General features: G+C 43.5%; 1 protein-coding gene across 4 annotated transcripts in view; it reads left to right on the top strand.

Annotated features, from left to right (window-relative positions):
• The first annotated feature begins 1,504 nt into the window (after positions 1–1,504).
• ADGRF5 (adhesion G protein-coupled receptor F5) overlaps positions 1,505–21,490 on the top strand; it is a 46,625-nt gene continuing 26,639 nt past the window's right edge. The window contains exons 1-2 of one of the 4 annotated variants that reach the window (XM_085574434.1): positions 7,132–7,427; positions 8,123–9,668. The gene's annotated coding sequence lies outside the window, so the exon portion shown is untranslated. Of the gene's footprint in view, positions 1,642–7,037; positions 7,428–8,122; positions 9,669–20,538; positions 21,353–21,490 lie in introns of those variants that run through there. The other 3 variants (XM_021529759.3, XM_021529758.3, XM_085574436.1) reach the window with 3 other exon arrangements.

Raw genomic sequence — 21,490 nt, 5'->3', positions numbered from 1 at the left:
TCTGCAGGAGAATTCAGTTTCTTATGGCTCATCTATCTTGAGTAAAAATCAGCAAATGGACTCACGAACATCACTGATCAGGTGCAAAGCAAAGCCTCTTGATGGGAGTTTATCCAACACAAACATGCCAGCACAAAAATTCTACCAGGTGGTCCCCTCTTGGGAGGAGTGGGAGTGGCTTTTGTCAGCATTCCCTTGATAAGCAGTTAAATTGTACCAGATTCCTTTACTCAATGAAGAAAATAAACTTTACCCTTCCTTATTGCTCTTATAAGGCCAAGTTTCCTCATTTTATATAAGCGAACAAGGAAATCTGTTAGAAGACGGGAATTCAGGTGAACTGCCTCGCCTCTTCACCTCTATTATGCAAATCAAAATCTGTTTAAATACTCCTCCAGTAGAGCCAGGTGCCTTTATCTGCTGCTCTGGCTCCAGGCTCATTGATGTGTCCCATATTCTGGTTACTGGCCTGGGCATCTCTCTCCAGAATCCTTAGGGTGCAGGACCATTTGGGGCTCTTCAGCAATCTCCCACCTGCTTTGCATAGAACTGTAAAAAGAAAAAGTTGTTCTGTGAAGCACAGAAGTCAGGAATATTTCCCCAGCTTTCTATCCAACACTTTCTACTGAAAGATCTTGGAGTCCCAGCAAATTCCCTATAATACTCACCATAGAACAGTCAAGCCCCCTCACCTTCCCTAGACTCTGGTCTAGTCCCTCTGTGTCCTCTGTAAGTGTCTGTTCCCAGTTCTCACCTTCATTTCCAGCAGACCTATCCCTTACCTCCCAATGGTGCCCCCAATTCATTTCTCTACTTTCTATTCCTCCTAACACCATCACCCAACTCCCATGACTCCTGACTGGCTCTGCTTGGCTGCTGGCCTGACAGTTGTCTTCACCATGTAGTTGGCAACCACTTCACTGTGTTTGACTATCTGGACAGCTTTTCCAGCTGCTAAGCAGCCAAATAAAACATATCTGTCCTTTAGATGTTCGTTCTTTAGCCTGGCCCTGAGAAGAAACCTGTAGCTATTTATTAACTTTGAGAATACAAGAAATGGCAAAATGTCTGTGGTGGTGTGTGGTGTGCATCCCCCACTCCCTCTTGGGGTTCACCATGGTCTCAGAAATGCTCCTTGAAACTCAGCCTTGACTAACAGCCCCTGGGCTGAGCTCCTCTGAACTTATCTGAAACACTGTCTGCTCCCAGGAACTTGTGCTGGCTAAGGAGCCCCCTGGGTTTTAACAGCCTTGGGAACTTCTTTTTCTTACCTGAATAACCACCCAGGTGGAACATTTTTGGTTTTGAACTTTCAAAGAAAGGTACCGACCTGAACCGTGGCCAAGATGGAAAACTACTGTGGCCAAAACCAGCTCTGTTGTGACTCTCTGAACAGTGGTCCCAGGTGAGACTCTCTGGGCTCTCCAGACTGCAGCAGGCTGAGACCAGCACCTCCCTCTGAGTGTGGCTTTCTCTGAGCCACACAGCTCCAGGCTGGAGATGCCTGGAGGGCCACAGCTGAGGGACAGTGACAGATCCTGAGCCGAGATCCCCACTCCTTGAGACTCAACCCTTCACCTGTTGAGAAGGTGCAAAGGTATCTGGCATCAGTACTTCCCTGAGTACAGGAATTTTTTGCAGGTATGTACCTTATACACCTTCTTTCAGGTGTGTCTCTTTGTGAGTGTGAATATGCAAACACACTTTGAATGTTGCTCTTAGATGTTCAAGGACTTCAGATTTGTAAATAGATTAGGCATATAAGTGAGTTACTGTTGTGTCTGTTGGAAATTCTATATGAATGTTCTGTTAAATTGTTAAAATTAAGCTATAGACTAGGTTCTGTTAAATTTCAATGCTCTTAAACCTTTTAGGCCTAAACTGTTGGGGCTTAGTTTAGAAAGGGGAACCAAGTCTGGGGCTTAGTTTAGGAAGGGGATCTACTCTGAACCTTGTGACCCAGCGGGAAGGTCTTCCTTAGTCCTTTCTATCTTTACTCTTTTTCCCCACACAGACTCGCCATCAGCCTCCATGTAGATAATTTTTGGATGGATTTCAGGTTTAGATTGATTGATTTTTCAGTTCTAGTTTGCTTTTTCTCTGTGTGCTTTAACCATCCAGTTAAGTAGGACAGTGAACCTTGCCAACAAACTTTGTTGCACTTTCACTTTTCTATTAAATCTGCTTTTGCCAATACCTTTGGTGGTGATTTTTTAAGAGACCTTAAAACACTCACTCACCACACTCTGTCCTTCAGAGAAACTTCAGAGATTAGCCTAAAAATTGTTGTAGAAGAAATTAAGGAATGTCACAATACACAAAGCTAAAAATTAGTTTTCTTCTCTCAATACAAATGGGGTGTCTCTTATGAGTGCCAAGGATGTGTGGCCAAGGAATATTTTTGTCATTGTTGTCTTCTTTTTGACAACAGAAAGAGTGTTCCTTGTCCCAGAGCAAGGAAAGACAGCAAAGAATAATTTGATTTAATTAAAAAGATGGGTCTGGGTGCTGGACCTATGTGTCAGAAGGAGAATGTGATGGTCTCGTTCATGTCTGCAAAGGAGAAAAAATATGAGATTCATACAAAAAAAGTGCTTTTCATATAGAATTGTATCAAATACAAGGCTTCTGTATAGCCAGAAGTTTGTGCTTTGCCTGGACATTTTCTCTGCAAGAGTAATTGCCTTGATGAATCAATGGAATATATATTTATATTTATATTTATATTTATATTTATATTTATATTTATATTTATATTTATATTTATATTTATGGGTTTATTTATGGGTTTATATATATGCATTTATTCATTTATATATACCGACTCTGCAAGCTGCAATCAATAAATCCTTTCTGAATTTGACTCCAGACTCCCATGGAGAGATCTCACCTCCATGGACATTTGGTGGACATTTGGGGCAGAGGGGTGACTGGAAAGAAACTGTATGACCAGAATGCTCTTTACCAGAATTATCCACAAAGATGTTCTGACTGGGTCAAAAGGTCTCTTTTCCCTGGAAAGGATATGCAAATCTAAATATATACACAATGCCCTGACACGTACTTCAGTCAGTGTAATGGGAATCAGTCACTTCTGCATAGCCCATGTTCTTTCACCTTGGAGTCTCCCACAGATAGCCAATCCCTTATTTTTCACCTTCTAAGCTTGGAAAATGTTTTGGGCACCTGCACAAGGTATTGTACCTTAATCTCACAGATGACATTTGCTGTCAGAGCAAGGATTTTAAAGGCACATCTTCCTAGGCAAGTTTATTTTCCCAACACTTATCTATGCAAGGCTTCCTCTCTCCTGGAAATAAATCAGTACTGGGTAAATTGAGTGCTGAATGCTGAGTGCTGAGTGAAAGGACATGAGAACATAAGGAAAGGCAGTATACACATAATCTATCTCCCCACTTTTGTGCCTGTCATGGGGACAAGAGAAAAAGAGTTCCTGGAACTGTCTCCCTATACCCTCCCACCCCTTGCCCCAGGAGAGGAACACCATTTTTTTGAATTACAGTCAAACACATGAACTTCCCCACCATATTGGACTATGTGCCACATCGATCAGACTTCAAAAGAAAGGACTTGGCCCCGAAAACAATTCCTGCTGAGTTCTTCATGTGTGTGATGTGCTCCCATGCCAAAGTCTGTGCACTACTGGAGCTTAACACTTCAAGAAATTCCCTGCTTGCTCTGCCTAAGTCCTGCAGGTGCTGCTTGACTCCAGCACTAGGAGATATCCTCTTCCCTTCCACCTCCATGGGTTGTGTCCATCTCACTGGTGGCACCTCCTGATAATGACAACATTCTTCCATCTCCTTCTGCTGGTGTCTGCTCTTGCACATGTCTAGCCTGAGCATTGTCCCTTTGACATGTCAGGAGCAGGAGCATTCCTTGTGAACACATCCTGTCCCATCTATGTATCTTCAGCTACTACTTGTCCCATTCTCCTGGAGCTCTGGGTCTGTACACCTTCAACACAAAGGTGCTGGATTTCTTACAGCTGGATTTCTCTGTGCTGTTATTATTAATTCAATTAATTATTTTTATGAACAAATAATTACAAAAATAAGTAGGAATTCCAGAGCACACTGCATTGTATGGAGTCTTGAAGCCCCATGTTACATAGGATACAGCTTTGCAGAGCTCTCCACACCCAAACCTCTAGGGTGATTATCATTTCTGCTTGGTAGTGCACCATAAAAAAGCACTTTCTTCATTGTCCATTGTCAGATGAAACGATGGGAAAATAGGCCATTGCCTGCACCCATCCATTTTAAACAGGGCCCAGCTAACCCAGAGGAAGCTGCTTGAAGTTTCAGAAAGGGATGGGTGGGTTGTGCTTTGTGGGAAGGGACTCAGAAATCCCTGGAGGAATTACAGCATGTATTCTGCTAGGGAAATCCAACAATCACACGAGCACAAAGGCTACCAGTAACAGGCGTTTTCCACTTCCTTGACTGGCTTTCACAGAAGCTCAATGAGTTCTCCATCATTCTCCATAAGTCCCTGCTTTGGCCTGGGTCTCTGCACTGGGATTTCCTATCAGCTATGAAGGCCCTTGGCTGCTTATTGTCAATAACTGCTTTTAGCAGATGAAGCTTTACATAACCTCAGACAAAACATGTTGTTAAAACCACAGTCCACTGAGGAAGAGCCCTAATTTAATAACAAAAGAGCTCAGAAAGTCTAAAGGTTGAAAGAGTAGGTCCTTTATTAAGGATGTCAGGTAGCTCTATCTCTATCTAAGCCAAATAATGAAGAAAAATGAAGGGAAGCAGCCAGCTATTACACAAATATGTCAAATATTATTGAATCACACTGAGGTTTACATGTAAGATTGATTGCTTGTATTATGAAAAATATGGATATTTGCTTTTCAATTAAGTTTCTTAGCTTCAGTTTCCCACATTTTCTTTGTGCTTTTCCCCCCTCCCTTAAAAGATTAAATATCCATTTATCTTTTTGGCCATTCACAACTAGATGCTTACATTGCACATTATTGTAGTGATCATCCTGCTATCATGAAATTCATACAAATGTGGTAACTAGCCTAAAAAAATCCTCATTATAAACCCAAATCACTTCAACCTAAAAGAAACCCATAAAGCTGAATGATGGTAGTGTATAACTGAAATACTCTGAATAGCAAAATTGGTTGTTCTGTCACTGCAATTAATTCCTGGTGCTTCAGGAAAAAATGTCATCTTCAGAGACCTTGTTCATGAACATAAATAGTTTCAGCTGACCACTGGCTGCAGGGAGACAGTGTAGGGCATGTTTCTCCTTTTGGAGACCATGCAGCCTTCAGCACTAGAGTGAGTTCTAAATTTATTCCTCAAGCCAGATGTATAATGAGACGTTTCATTACTTCCTTCCTTCTCAGAACATTACAGCAAAATGAGTCAGGATTTTCTCTCCCCAGTATGAGCAAATTTTAATTATTTGTCATCTGCCAGGATCACAAGGACAATTTAAATATCCCTTTATTGCCCACGTGCACATTAGAGCGTTGCTAGCCATGATATTCCTTGATGACAGCACAAGCTTGTGATAAAGCAAAATACCAGCTATATCTTCTTTCTAGTGACACATGGCATTAATGATTTCTATTGGATATAGATAGAACAATGCCCCAGATACAGAGGTTGATGTTTAATAGAAGGAAATACGGATCACACCATTAATCAAAAGCACATAAAGATGGGGTGTGTTGCCCAGCCCCTCCCCATCTCTTTTTCTCCTTCTGTCTTGCTAGAAAAAGTATATGTCAGTAAGCATATGGATGAGGTGCATTCAGCAGTGCAATGTCCAAATGTCTATTTTTGTTTTTGCAGTATGACCTGGATCAGGTAGAGTAACTTAAAAGTGATCCTGAGTGGAGATACCAGGTTGCTAAAATAAATTCTTGCTGTGTGTAGAAAGAAAGGTGCTATCATATGCAGAATCTGGAGTCCCGGATGCAATTTTCCATCTTAAGACATGCTCAGAAATATGGTCCATACACACCCCTGTCAGACCCTGAAACACAGAAGGACAAGCTGTTCTCAGCTACTTGTACAGTCAAGATACCTCTGATACATCTCATCAGACATGAGAGATGCTGTGGGCCTCTGATGGATTGATGATGGGCCGTGGGACTGCAGCTTACAAGAACATCAGAGATGGTGCAAAGCCAGGAGAGACAGCAGCAAGGAACACAGTGTCCAGGGAATTGGTGGAGGGACTTAAAAGACCTGGATGTGGTGCTTAGGGACATGATTTAGCACTGGGCTTGGCAATGCACCATTAATGGTTGGGCTCCATGATCTTAGAGGTCTTGCTCAACCAAAACCCTTTTATGATTCTGTGATTCTAAGGAAGCCATTACAGTATCCTTCATTTATCAGCATAACCAGGACTGAGCTGTGGGGCACCTTCCCCACCTTCCAGGGGTGCAGTCATTTGGCTAATGCTTGAAAAACCCACTCTGAGAGCCCCAGCTGGAGGCAAAAGGAACTGCACAGCAGTTTATGGGCTATTCCAGAAAAAAAATTTGTTCTTCTTGATTTATGAGCCTTCCCAGATTCCTTCAGCACCTTGACAAGGAGCCCTTGTGGCACAGCTGCCTTGCTGAGGTGTTGCTGAGCACAAGCTCCATGTGGAATGGCTCTCCTTTATTACTTTGCAGAGTATCTCAGCACCTCGTGGAATGAAAGGCTTCCTAGCTGAAAGTCTGAGCAGCACCTGTAGGCTCCAGATTATTCAGTATAGTGAAAACTGAGAATCTCAGAACAGCTAACCCTGGGTTAAAAAAAAAAAATATTTTACTTTCACACCCCTGATGATCAAAAAAGTGTTCTGCTCACCTTGAAATCACACTCCCCAGAAGCTCTATTAGCACCCCCACTCAAGTGTACTTACATCCACCTTCCCCCCAGCAGCACAAAATCGCTTAGAAAATATTTCCAGGTTCCTTCCCGGCCAGAGGTCACTTCCATGTTTCTAAGCAGCAGGAATCACCATGTTCTCTGACACAACAAACGAGGAGGAAGACCTGTCCTGCCCTTCCAGCTTGTGCTTTTTAGCTGCACTCCACCCTGCACTGGTGAAGGGATCAGTTCCCACTGATGGCAGGAAAGGGAGGTCACGGGGTTTGCTTGATTAAATCACCACGAGCCAAAAGGTTCTTTCTCTCACTCACTGAGAATTGCTCACGGGCTGTTTAATTTGTTCCGAAAAGAAAAGCAAGACAAAACAACAAACCCCAAGCCCAAGAAGCAACAGGACACGGGGGAAAAGCAGGTGTGTCTCCAGGTCCTAGGAAAACAAAGGGCAAAGGCTGAGGCAGGAGGTGACACTTGGGTGGAAAGTTTCCATCCCAGCACAAGAGGACAAGTTTGGAAAATACTCGGACAGGACCAGCACTTGTTGCCCTACAGGTATGGATGCTGTGTGTGAAATGTGGCATTGCTTTAACACTTTGGGGAGGGCAAGGGTGGCTTGAAGGAATTTTAGAGTCCGGATTCTGACAGTGCAGTGCAAGCTTTGCATCACTAGCAAACCTGCTGCAGGTTTCTGCCAGGGGAACTGCAATCGTCACAGGTTTCATTTTGTCGTGATTACTTGGCAGTTTTCTGTAGGATGGTTTTGGCTGTTCAGGGTATTAATTAAGCCATTCAAGCTCCTGACAAAGTGCTACTGCCTGTTCACTTGGCTAGTGAATGCTATTAGAGGTTATGATTGCTTTAGTTTAAGCCTGGGGCTACAGAGGTAAAGAGGGACGTGCACGGAAGTGCTGTGCTAATCCTCATTGCATTTATTACCTCCTAAGTTGTGCTATAGAGTTTCAGAGAAAAAGTCAACTGCAATAGCATTTAAAAGTTTTTTTCACGTTGTTTTGTACTTAGAGTGGTTGGAATTTGCAGTGCAGGTGCAAGCACTGTATTTTGTTAGCTGTAGAGAACGGTGGGTTTGTTGCTTTGAAGAGCAATCTCCCTTCAGTTTCGTATTAGGTGAACTTGCTAACAGGGGAGAGGGACTTGGGGCACCTGTGGCCACAGGCTGAGAAACTGCTGTATACTGGCTTTGATCATACATTTATCTTGTTTCCATTCTTTTCTATCTGTGTTTTCAGCTGCTTAAATGAAAGCAAATTTTATGGTGTTGTGCTGAAGTGCTGGAGTGCTGCTGCCAGTGTTCAGTGCCAGGGGGGATACAAGGAGGCTTTCTGACGCTTTCACCTCCATTGATGTCTATATCCCCAAAAGTTCTGCTACATTTCCAAACATCTCTGGTGCAGAAGTATCCACTTGGCTTAAATGGTCATGATTCAGAAAAAAAAGCAGCGCTGTGATGTGACCTTGTACAACCTTGTTTCTCTCTCCCCATCATGGGAAAGCGATGCTCACCTACATGCTTGAGGAGCTTTTGGATTTGGGGGAGAAAGGTGTTTTTGTTTGAATGCTGTTTTGTTTGAATTGCACTTTCAGTGGCAGTTTTATGAGGCAATGGGCTTGTGACAAGGCAAAGGATGTGAATTTGAAAGCATGAGCCTCCATTTCTTCTGCTTCCATCACTTGCTGTTGTAGGATGAAAATGGTATTTTGCAACCCATAGATTTTCCTCTCACCCAGAAAATTTCTCATCTATTTCTGTCACTTAGTCTGCCCAGTGATGTCTGGCAACACTGCAGAATGAAGTGATATTTAAAGAAATTTAGAGGCAAATCTTTAACACCTAGGTAGCAGTGACACTTAACTCAGTGATGGGTCAGCCAGCTCAGCAGGAACCTGCTGTGACTGTTTGGCATCTGTCACTATTTCACTTCCCTAAATTCATGTGTGTTTGCCTCTGGTGATCCAGGTTTAAAAAACAAACATAGAGAACATACGTAGGCACTGGGAAGATATCTTTGTCCTGATCTTCTTGGTTATTTTTATTTTTTTAACACCTCTTAGGCAGGCTTAATAAAGAAGTTCAACATCTGAATTGGAGACGTGGGAAATTCCTCAAACTAGGCAGAGCTTCCTCTCATTGTTATAACACAAAAGACCAGTGCAGCCTTTACTAGAGTTCCTTTTTTTAACCCATTCATCTTGACCAAGAAACCTACCCACTGCTGGTACCGCTCAGGGCTGTGATTTACAGTTCCCCAGAAGACAGCAGACAAGCAGGGAAGTGAATTTCATCACCCATAAGGACCTCATTATTTTGGGGTTGCATTGCACTTGAAACTGAAATGGTTTGCTGCTGGAATTAATCAGCCTTGTGCAAGAATCATGGCTTTTCAAGATCAAATAGGATGAATCTACAATAAAACCAAAGTCCTTGCAGAAAACTATTTCCAGTTTTCCGTGAAAGAGTTTCTTAGGACCATGATCTTCAAAAGGTGTTCAATTGACATTCCTGAGCAGATCCACCCCAACTGCATGTTTATATAGAGTTTATTTCTCAAATTATCCTACATATGGCTCAGCCTGCCTGGGAGCAGATACCGCCCATGGGTTAATCTGATCCTGCACCTGCCCTGCTGGTAAGGAGCAGCAGCTCTACCCCTTATCTGTGCTGGGCAGCATCCTGAGAGGACTGAGCCAGCATTGGGTGAGGGCAGGAACTGTGGGGCTGTGATAGTGGCCCTGAACTGGTTGTATTAAGAATGTGGATGAGATGGAATGCACAAGGTGGGTGTGAAGGAACAGGTAAAATGGGAAAGAGATAGCAAAATATTTGCAATGGCTTGCTTCTCTCTGATGAATGAATGATTGATTCCTTGTTTGTTCAGTTGTTTTTTTTTTTAGAAACGATTAGCTCCTGCAGAGCAGATAATTCAGTGCAGCAGGTTGTCTACTAATTACACTGCTATATTTGTATGTTATAATGCGGCACCAGTGGACTTTGCTAAGGAGTTTTTGACTACTTTTGCAGCCTATTCCAAGGTTTTATCTGCTGTTGATGGTGGCCTGGAAGAAGTTTCCCTCTCACAGCCATCCCATGACATGACATGGGTGTTGTAGCCTTAATCCACCATGTCTACACACAGTTTATATCTTTTCTACAAACTTTATTTTATTCCCATGGAAGCCTGCAATGAATTCTGCCCCAAAACCCTCCCCACTCCATCATAATTCCCATCTGAGCAATCCAAACAATATGGGTGTGCTGGGATTGAATTAACTTTCCTCATAAAATGCTTTTTTTGGATTTGTGGCTGAAACAGTGTTGACACCAATGTTTTGGCTATTGCTGAGCAGTGCTTGCCGCACATCAAGGCTTTTCCTTTCTTCCCACTGACTCTGTAGTAAGTGGGATGAGGGGATTACAACCGGGAAAGCAGACTTGAATTCACAGAAAGGATGTTTCAAATCACAAAGCATCATGTTCAGCAAGAAAAAAAGTAGTGGTGAAAGTCAGAGCTGTCTTCCAAACCTGCCATTGCTTGGACATTTTCTGGATACACATCTATCTGCTTGTGGGAGGAACTGAAGGATTGCCTTCACATCACTTTTTTTTTTTTTCTTTCCTCTTTCTTTCCCTATTAACCTTTATTTATCTCAATCCACTAGTTTTCATATTTTTTTTCATCCTATTCTCTCCTCCACCCCTCTGACAGATGGGCAGTAAAAGAGTGCCTGTGTGGGTGTTTAGCTTCAGACCAGGGTTAGCCTGCAACAACAGCATATGTAGCCCATCCTTTAGACACCTTCCAATGGACCACTTTTGAATAAATAGAAGCTTTTTTCCCAGGTCAGGAAAAGAACCTTTAAAGTCCCTTGTGTCATCTCCATTGGCTGATTTACACAAAGTAATACTTGTTTCAGGAAGACCTCAAAGGTCATCTAATATCCTTCTCCTGGCATTGAATTCCTTCTTTCTGGATGAAAAGGGAGCCACATGTCATTTGCCATCTAGGTACTTCCACAAAGTTTACTTTATCAGATCATTAGTGCAGTCACTGATGGGTTTTTCCTGTCCCAGGGTCTCTATAGCAGACAGCAAATGCCATCCTTGCTTGGCAGCAGAGAGCTGAGGCACACAGACAGCCAGAGTCTGCTTACAAGGTTGGCTGCTGCCAACCCAGGGTCTGCTTAAACTCACCTCAATAGCATGGAGAATGCTGTGGTAGCCAGGTTTGAGGGTGCTTGTGAGCAGCAGAGCTGTATGCATGCCCTATTTAAATCTTAATATGAAATATTAATTTCCAAATGCCTTCCCTCAAAACATAATAGAGCTGTGATCAAGTATGTAATTTACTGTCTTCGGAAATTCCTCAAAACGACAGAGCTTCCCCCAATTGTTCATGCACAGAGGAAAAGCTCTACTAGAGTTCCTGCTTTGGCTCAATCCTGTGAGCACAGGCTTGGCCTTCCATGGCCATTAAATGGAGTGTGTGAAACCCATCTTCATTCCACAGATGTCCCTACGTGCCTTATGACAGGCTATTCACAGAATGCCCCTTGCTCCTGAAATTGTTTGACTGTGCCTCCTTGAGAGAGAAATTCTTTAAGTTCCTGCACATTGTCCCTAAAATTTGTGTTGGCTGATCTTAGGCCTGAGATCCCGGATGAGCCTGTGCATGCCTCAAGTGTCTCTAGCAATTTAACAGGACTGATGGCACTTCCTTCCTTCCTCTGGTTATCCATCCTGCTTCAAGTCTTTGGCTTAAAAGGTTCAACTGTTGTTCATAAACACTGTCCCTTATTGCACTTAGGACACACTGCACATAAAATCATAGAATCACAGACTGCTTTGGGTTGGAAAGGATGTTAAAGCTCATCTCATTCCAGCCCTTTCCATGGGCAGAGACACCTTCCACTAAACCAGGTTGTTCCAAGCCCCATCCAGCCTGGTCTTGGACATTTCCAGGGACTGGGCAGCCACAGTTTCTCCAGTCAGCCTGTGCCAGGGCATTACCCTCACAGGGAAGAATTTCTTCTTAATAATTAATCTAAACATGTCCTCTGATAGTTTAAAGCCATCCCCCCCTTGTCCTGTCACTCCAGCCCTTTTGTAGGCCCTTTAGGTACTGGAAGGAGCTCAAAAGCCTCCCTGGAGTCTTCTCTTCTCATGGCTAAACAGCATCAGATCTCTCAGCCTGTACTTTTAGGGGAGATGTTCTCTGTTACTATTGAGAATCTGCTCTAAAAGCTGCCTGCTCTTTTCCTGAGCACCTTGTTTCTGGACAGCCTTGCAATGGTTCTTCCAGCACTTCCAGCATCATACTTTGCAAATGCTTAATCTATCTGACAGCAGCTAATGGAAGCTTCCCTTGTCCCTAATGTAAGTGCAGGTGCTTTTGAGGGTGCTGAAGCAGAGGAAGTTCCTACTGAAGTAAAGCCTAGATTGCCTGCAGAGTCAGCAGAGAGAAACACAAACCTCCGAAAACTTCTTGTGGGAGAGGCAATCGAAGATCAGCACCAACTTCATCCCATTGAGCTGGGGGATGGGGGAGCTGGAAGGGAGCAGGAGAACCTTCCTGTTCTTGAAATGTGCATTTTTATTTTAGGCTGTGCTAGAATTGGGAGAAGCAGTGTCACAGCAGCAGGGCAGGGTGTGCCAACCCTGAGGCCATCAGTCAGGGCATGGCTCACCTCCATGGGCCTGAACTCTCCTTTTCTCCCTAAACAAGGAGCTCAGGCTGTGCTGCTGACTGGGAACAGCCCCTGACTAATGCTGTTCTTTGAAGTATTCCTGTGAGTCTTGGCATTAGCACTGGCTGAGACAGGGAACGTGGTAACCATGGACTAAGCCTCCTACAACTAGGCAGAAAGAGACCTCAGCAGTTCATCTACTCAGGCCCTACATCTCATGGCAGGTGCTTGTTTAAGCTCTCCAAAGGCACCCTGTGGCTGGAGAAATGCCATTTCTTGGTGCTGTATCTCATGGGCAAACCTGCCTTCAGGTTTAATTTGTCTTTGCATTGTTTTATTTTCATGCCATGTGAGCCCCACAAGCACCACAGGGGTTCACAAGTCTGGATCATCCCTGATCTCAGTCTGAAGATATGCATGTCTAAAGTCCACTGTTCATTAAAGTCTTCTGAACACTAATAAAACAAACTAGTCCCACCTGTGTTGATGATACTGTGGCTTAATCTCACACCTGGTGCCAATGATGAAAGTATGAGTTCTGATAACTTTGAAAATATTATAGACAGGTGCAGCCTTCTAAGAAGTTAAATGGTAGCACTATTTAGCCTTTCTGAGTTCTCCTATCTGGAAGACAGATCAGTACAAAAACTAGTAAGGCTGGAAGTGAAATCAGTGGAACAAAATAGAAACTTTTTTTTCTCTCAGGCTTTATCATAAGAGAAAGGCAATTAAGAGATATGGACAACAGAGACCTACCTTTACTGGTTTGAGGGATTTCCCTCCATTTATATGATTCTATGTGCAAAAGGTGGGTGCTATTTTGTACTTCCATCTTTTTGTTGCTAGGTGTGACAAGTCAGGCCCTCAGACAGAAAACACCTTTGTCCAGAACACAATTGTACAAATTCCAAAAGGCTGATACCTACACAGCTTACAGGAGCTTCCTACACAGCCAGCTGCAGTAATAACAGGAAAGAAATCAAGAGGTTAATAAAATGAAATGAGCAGGAAGCATGCAGTCATCAGACTTTCTAGTACTTTAGTCTATAGAAGTAACCCATGTCTGGCCTAACTCAGGGACCCAATCCAAAACTCATTGCAGCCCATGGAAATTCCACTGCAACGGATATTGTTAGACCTCACTCTTCACTACATTGACATGGGAGTACCTGACAAGTTCCTTCTTCTCCAGTACTCCCACAGTGCTGAGCTTCAAATATCGTGTTGTCTTGTGCTACTTCTCACTGTGAATTAGGCCTGCAGTGCACTGCAGATGCTCCAAAAAGCACAAGGAGAAGAGAAGGTTCATGGGTGCATTCCCTCTTCCATCCCAGTCATCAGAGGTGAGCTGGTGTGTGCTTTTCCACAGTCCTTCCAAACACATGGTACCCAGTTGCATACAAAGGGCTGAAATAGGAGGGTGGAATTAATTGACTAGCACTTTTTTTTCTTTTTGCTCTATTTCTTCTCTACAAATCTAACATGAAGGTCAAGGAGGAGGCCTTAGCTGGACTAGAGAAAAACCTGAGTGGAAGTGAGAAAAAACTGCCAGGAAGAAGACAAGAATTGGGCAGGGATTTCTTTCTCCAGTCAAGTGCTGACTTAAATGCCATTTCATTTTGCTTGCAGCTATCACTGTTTTCAGTCTGGGATATTAATGTGCCATGTAGCATGGGGAAATTAATTCCTTTACTTATTAGTGCCATGACATCTGTTTGCGCAAAACCAACAAAAATAAGAATTATCTCTCTATTCCTGTAGAAAACAAAACCTCTGCTCATGTCTGAGAGATCCTTGAGCATCCCATCAAACTCATCCCCCTCCACCATACTAGGCACAGAGCTGGAATAACACAGTTCCACAAACATCACAAAAAAAGCATGCAACAGCTTGTTTATTGCCTGTTTGAATCCTTATCACGAAGCAGTTCAGTTTTGTGTCCTTGATTAATTTCTGTTTATTTTATTTTTGTTCTCATTCAGATGTGTTATCTAAGGTCAGTGCAACTTCCCTTGTCCCCCCTTTCCCTTTCAGCCAACTCTCCCATGAAATATTGTTGTGCCTGGGTGTGTGTTTCTTAAAGTCATTGTGTGTTTTCTGTCTGAAACAAACATTGTCTGATCATCCAACTTATTACGCACTACCCAAAGGTCATGCTTTATGCAGAGAAAGGAAAGCTCTTCTGTTGTGGCTGAGGAATAACAAACTGGACAGGCACTGAAAACAAGGCTTTAGCCCCAGAGTTCAAGACTCTGGGAAAATATTCCATAGTTGTTTGCAAATGGTAACTCAGGTTTAGCTGCTACAGACTACTGGGCAGCCATGGAGCCAAACTGTGCCAAACTGTCCTGTGCCAGCTGCAGATCTCTCCCTTTGCACCTTCTAACCTGTAGCAGCTCCTGCTTCCTCTCTCCAGGCATCCCTCACCTCCACAGATCTCACAGCACCATAGGCCTCATCCAAAATACCTAGAGGGAGGCAGAGTTGTTTAAGCCACAGGGAAATGCTGGCATGGGGGTAACTGAGCTTAACTATGTTACAAAAAAAAAAAACAAAAAAACAAAAAAAAAAAAACAGCCAAAGTGGAAACATGTAGAACAAGTACCAAAGAGGCAGGAGGACTGCTGTGCTAAAATGGCATAGGACTCTTCATCCTCAACAGCTGATGCAGAATGTAAAAGTGATGTACAGGATATGAGGCCATGGAAATTTTGCACTATCTAGTTTGACAATTAAGGATCAAACTTGACCCTAATGAGTGGTAGATTCAAAGCAAGCAAAGGAATTCAGACCTCCTTGCTCCTGTAAATTACATATTCTGCACACTCTCCTAGGTTTTCCTGTCATTTACTTTGAGTCAGATTAATAGACCATTAGGGCTGTTAAACACCAACAACCTGCCTTTGCCTCCAGAAATCCATGTGGCTCTGATAGCCAGAAGTGGAAAGAGTTTTCTGAAGATGAGCTGCTGAAAATTTACGTCATTTTGTAAAACTCTTCCCAAGGGCCCATGCTATAGCCCTTGTTGGAAAAGAACCAACTGGGCTAGAGAATCCTTGGATCCAACCAGGGGCAAATCTGTTTATGACATTAAGCTACCAGAGCCCATTAGAAAGGATGGAGAATGGTCTCCTAGTGTGGAAAAAAAGGAGTAAAAAGCACAGAGTTGAGGGCTTTTACAATGAGGCTTTAAAGCAGAATGTGCCTGCCCGACTACACAAGGAGCTCTTGGCCTCAGTGACCCAGGACATGTCTCACAGCCAGAGCAGAGGGCCAAGATCTGAGGCTGTGGACCAATATCCACCTCACAAAGAACTGCTGGTTGAAGATGTGTTGTACCTGCAAGGTTGTTTGTTTTCTTCTTCCTGATGATGCCATAGGTGTATTCATCTCCATTTTGGTGCAAGAGGGGCAGCTTTCCCAGACACAGCATGTAGAAAGGTTACAGCCAACAGGAATGAAATACTTGTATGTGGGATGGCTGCACAGGGAAGGATAACTCTGTGTCTTCTAAACAGAACTGCTTGTTTCCACTTCTGCGTTTATAACCCCTTACCAAAGAAGCCACTCCAGGGTGGATGTATCTTTAGGTCCCCTCATTGGTTATTTTTAGACATTGACATGATCCCCCTGTGCCTTTCCTTTTCCAGGCTAAGCAGCTCTCTCAGCCTCTCCAGGTATGACAGATGCTCCAACTTCTTAATCATCCCCATGGCCCTTTGCTAGGCTTGCTTCAATGTGTCTCTCTTGTACTGGGGAGCTTAGGAGCTGGACAATGTGCTTAAGATGCATCCAGAATCAGGAAATCTTCTTTTCATTAAGTTTTAACATCAAATGAGAAATGTTGTCAGAAAGATTCTAGAAAAAAGACATGACTGGCAGGATAAGAAAGGCTTACAAATGTGTCTGACTGTAAGAGACAGAGTTGGTGAGTCAGACAGAAGGATAAGGTGGAATAGGCCAGGTCCCTCTGAGTGAACAGAGGTTACCTGAGCTAAGGAACCCAAATAAGGAACCACAGGTCTGAGAGAATGTAGAAGCAGCCCTGCTGCAAGGGATTATACAGAATCCTAACAGCATCTTATTTCTGGCTCTGGTAGAACCCAGTGTCTGTATCATGCTACACTGCCAAGGCCACAGAAGCCATGAGCTAGAATCACAGTATAGGCTGAGTTGTGAGGGACCCACAAGGATCATTGAGTCCAGCTCCTGGCTGTGCACAGGACCATCCCCAAGAATCCTGTGGACATCACCTCCCTGCCAAAGATGCCCTTTCTGTCCTGACACAGTGATGTGGCTGTAAGTTCAGGTGTATTGTCACCCAGCCCCATGGGACAGGCTGGCCAGAGGTCCAGCCTTGGTGTGGTACCTGCCTAGAGGGGTCAGCTGTACAGCTGGTCAGCAACCAGGGCAGTGTTCATGCCTCTGCAAATGTGCCAGGCTGTTTCTCACCTTTTCCCTTTCCTGAGATAATGCTTAGCCAGTAACTGTGGCCGTTGATGCTTATTCATGCAAGAATGCCCTCACTAATCTGGCAGATTGTTGTTCTCCAGTGACAAGCAGTAAGTCCAACTGTGAACTGTACCAGAAGGGCTAGGAAAACATTACAGGGCTGGTTGGCACCATCCAGAATGTGTTAAAAATGCTCACAGAAACTTCTTTTGGCTGTTCTCATAGTATTAGGAATGCCTGGAGAATGTGATCATTTGGACATTCAGCTGGGCAGTGTTCACTGCTCTCAGTCATACAGCTAAATGGTTGCTATTTCAGCTACTGTGCCCTGCAAATATGAGTCCTAGAGAGTTGTTCTCTCCTTGCAGGAAGTCCTGCATGGTCGTGGTATGATTTGAGCCTGATCTGCTGGATCGAAATTATTTTCATTTTCCATGTAGATTATTTGGCTATGTAAAAAGGTCATCAACAAATCATGGGAAGGCTGACAGAGGACTAGAGGAATCTAAAGTCATAATCATAGGTCAAAAGGAAAGATAAATACTGCACAAACAAGGATGGAAAACATGAGCTGATGTAGAAAAAGGTGTGAACCATAGCCCTCCTCAGGAAATATTGTTTTGGTGAAACCCTTGATAAGGCTGTAGGTACAGTTTACCTCCTCTGTTCTTCTGTGAGAATATTGTGCTCAAAGGTCAATAAACCTGTCTAAGGTAGAATCACAGATTGGAAAAGAACTCTAAGGTCATAAGTCTAACCATTAAGCCAACACTGCTAATCTACCACTAAAACACGTCCCTCAAGTCCACATGTATGCATCTTTTAAATACCTCCAGGGATGCTGACTCCAAGACTGCCCTGGGCAGCCTTCTCCACTGTTTGACCACCCTTTCCTTGAATAATTTTTTTAAATGTCTGATCTAAACCTCCCCTGGAGCAATTTGAGGCCATTTCCTCTTGTTCTGTTGTTTGTTACTTGGGAGCAGAGCCCGACCTCCACCAGGCTTCTTCCTGTCAGGGAGTTGTAGAGGGTGAGAAGGTCCTCCCTGAGCCTCCTTTTCTCCAGGCTGAGCCCACCCAGCTCCCTCAGCTGCTTCTCACCAGATTTGTGGTCCAGACCCTTTCCCAGCTCTGTGGTCCTTCTCCGGACATGCTCCAGCACCTCAGTGGCCTTCCTGTCATGAGAGGCCCCAAACAGAACACAAGATTTTTGATATCTCACCAGTGCCATGCACAGGGGAACAATCATTGCCCTGGTCAGTCCAAACACAGCTCTGAGAACACAGATCTGTGCTCTTGCACATCTCCTCTGAATCTCTTTGAGTTCATTCATTGCAGAAGTTAAAGAAGTGTAGAGATACACAGGTTATTGGAAGACATCAGCAAACAATCTACCCATCACCCCACTGCCACAAGCTCATATGGAAGCAGAATCAAAGCCTCTCCTCCATGTCAGCAATTGCATAACTTGTTCTTAAAAACCTCTACTGAAGGAAACTTTGCAGCCACCCTGGGTAGCCTAATTTTGTGCTTCTAAATGTTACAATGATGTATTTTTCATAATCACCAGCATATTTACTTTTGCTTCAGATTGTGTGACTTTAGCCAGCCATCACTGTGAACATCCATGTCAGTCCTTTTTCAAGGGACAAACTGTTATTGTGTGCATACCTGAGCCTTGTCCTATCTAATCTGAACAACCTTCAGCCTGTTCACGAGATTATGGCTCTTGTCATTGAGGTTATACAATGCTCTTGTCTTAGCATTCCCATGGTTCTCCTTTGGATGCTCTCCAATACAGCAATATCCGGACACAGGGCTCCAGCCAAAACATCAACAGATCACACAGTGCACTTCTGTTACCTCCCATGTCTCCAATTAAAAATATTTGCTAAAAAATTAATAATATTTCAACATCATTGCAGTGAGTGAATTTAGGTTGCAATTTCTTAGGACTCCCTCCAGAATAATTTCTGCAAGACTGAGGTAGGCAAAACTATCTAAAATAATGTGATAGAGATAATAAATGAAGCCCCAGGCATTGGCAGATTCACCCCAAAAACTGTTATCTCAAAGTAAATGAGCTATTATCTCCAATATGCTTGGGATTCACTCTGTCCTGACGTTAAGAACACATCTTTGGGTGTCTGAACACACAAAATTCAGACTCAAGAATATCAGATGGTGTAAGAATTCTGCATCCAGATTCTAAGAGGTTCTGGAATCTTTTTTCTGCATTTGGATACAATTGACAGTGGAGTTTGATTACAGAAATTGCTGAGATTAATGTCTAGAGATGAGACTGAAGTGTGAATGACCAGGATTAGAATGAGGATGGGTTAGTCAAGTGAGCTGCAAAAGCTTCATTTCTAAGTTGTTTCCACATTTGCTTTCTTTTTGAACAACATTTCTCAGGGTGCAGCTGTGTGGGAACCTTACCCTGGTCCATCTTTCATGACAGATGAAATGTGTTCACATGCTTTTGCAACAGCATATTTCTACTGAATTACAGAATACCTGTAGGTCTGCCTTGGTTTGGATGAGCACTTCTAGCTCAGAGCAAGTGTCCTCTAGCACACCTCTTGCTTTCTTGAGCCTGGGAAGGCTAATTGCAGACTCAAATGTTTAAATAAAAATGTTGTGGCATTAAGACTTTAGAATCCAGGAAGTTCACAGTTTCTGGTGACATGAGACTACATGATGAATGAGTACAGGAAAAAACATCAGGACAATCAGGACATCCCCTGTGCTCACATACCAAGTAGATTACATACTTAATGCTCTGACATTGTATAATTTTCACATTCTCCTGCAAAGTAAACCAAGATTTCTCATACCTTTAGGCTGCAGTTTGATGATAAGCCTTGATCAGAAACCCTGTTTTAAGACAGCCTTGCTGACATTCTTTCCCATTCTCATACCCCAGGATGGTATTTCTTAAAATCTCCAAAAAACGCACACAAAAAATCAACAACAAAAAAACCAAACCAAAACAAAACAAAAAAATACCCACACTAAAAAAAACCACCCAAACCCCATCCCCCTTCTCCTAAACAAACAAACAAAAACCCCAACAAACCACAAACAAACAAAAACCAAAAACAAATACCAAACAAACCCCTCCCCCCAAAAAAAAAAAAATCCCAGCAAACAAACCTACAAAAGCAAAGAAAAAAAAGGGGTGTTTGGGGTAAGTGGGTTTAACACAGACCAGTTTTCCAGTCAAGGCCTGGCAATGTGGAAAGTGTGACTCCACCACAGGCACAGGTAACTCAGCCTAAACCAATTTTGCCTCCTCTTCATCTCAGCCTCTGCACTGGCACTGCTGCTCATTCAGACCTACAAGCAGTCAGCCAAGGGAGCAACTCCGGGAGAAAATGATCAGTTTTTTCTGTAGAGATAGACCATGAACTCGTGTTGAGCAGCTTGCCAGGGCAGAAAGGAAGAGGTCCTCCTTGCCTCACCCTCCTGCCCTGTCTGCCAGCCCTTGTTCATCTCCCTTCCCTGCTTGGGGCCACTTAGCTGCTCCTCTCCTTGCTCTGGCTCTGGCACTAACCAGGACCTTCTCTAGGATGATCAGACTCAGATGAAAGTGGACACCTTATTGCTGCTTTAGTTTTCTGCAGGGACAGGGAGTTAAACTGAGTAAGACTCTGGAAGGCATCACCACAAGGCCATCAATAAAACCAATCTGCAGAGAGAGAGGTGGTGGATTAAGTGCTGTAGATGTAGCCTTGGTCTTCTTGTTCAGATTCCTGAACCAGCTTGGGTGGGCAAGACCAATGCCAGCACAGCAGTGAAGACAAAGTCATGCTGTAAGGGTAACAAGGGCATCAGACATGCCAATTTAATCACTTTAAAACTGCTGCAAACAGCTGAGGTCTGACTCACCACATTGCAGGGAGCAGCAGGTGAGCAGGTTTGCAGAAAAGGAAACAAACTTGTCTCCTGAATTAATCAGTGTTTAAAATAATTCCCCCACAACATGAGCTTAGTCCCAGGGGTTTCCACAGAGGTCAGTCAGTCACTGCCTCATACACTGCTGTGGAAACAAATACCATTGATGAACCAACTGTTATCAAACACTGTAGGGACAAAGGTTCCACTGTTACTTGGACAGATGTTCCCTGTTTGTGTGTTCTTGGCTCCAGATATTTCTCAATGTAGAAACATACATAACACACCAGAATTTCCCCTAATTTCTGGGAATTCCCACAGCCATCAGAGCCACAGGTCTGCATCTCTGTGCAGCTTCTCCAAGGGCATAAATGTGTCCCCACAGAGCCTTCCAGGCCCAGCACATAGTGAGCAGGCTGCCAGCTCAGGTAGGAAAATCTTAGGGGTTTCCTCCCTTATAGTTTAAGTCAAAGCCCACAGACATTTTGCCATAGCTACAAAACATAATTTTGCTGCTTTCAGTTCTCAACACCCTCTTTTGTTAGAACAAAGAAGGTGAGTAACAG

Source organism: Lonchura striata, chromosome 3, assembly GCF_050655825.1.
Source record: "Lonchura striata isolate lonStrDom1 chromosome 3, ASM5065582v1, whole genome shotgun sequence".
Lineage (NCBI taxonomy): Eukaryota > Metazoa > Chordata > Aves > Passeriformes > Estrildidae > Lonchura > Lonchura striata.
Note: the sequence above shows the minus strand (reverse complement) of the source record. Positions and strands in the feature narration are given on the sequence as shown.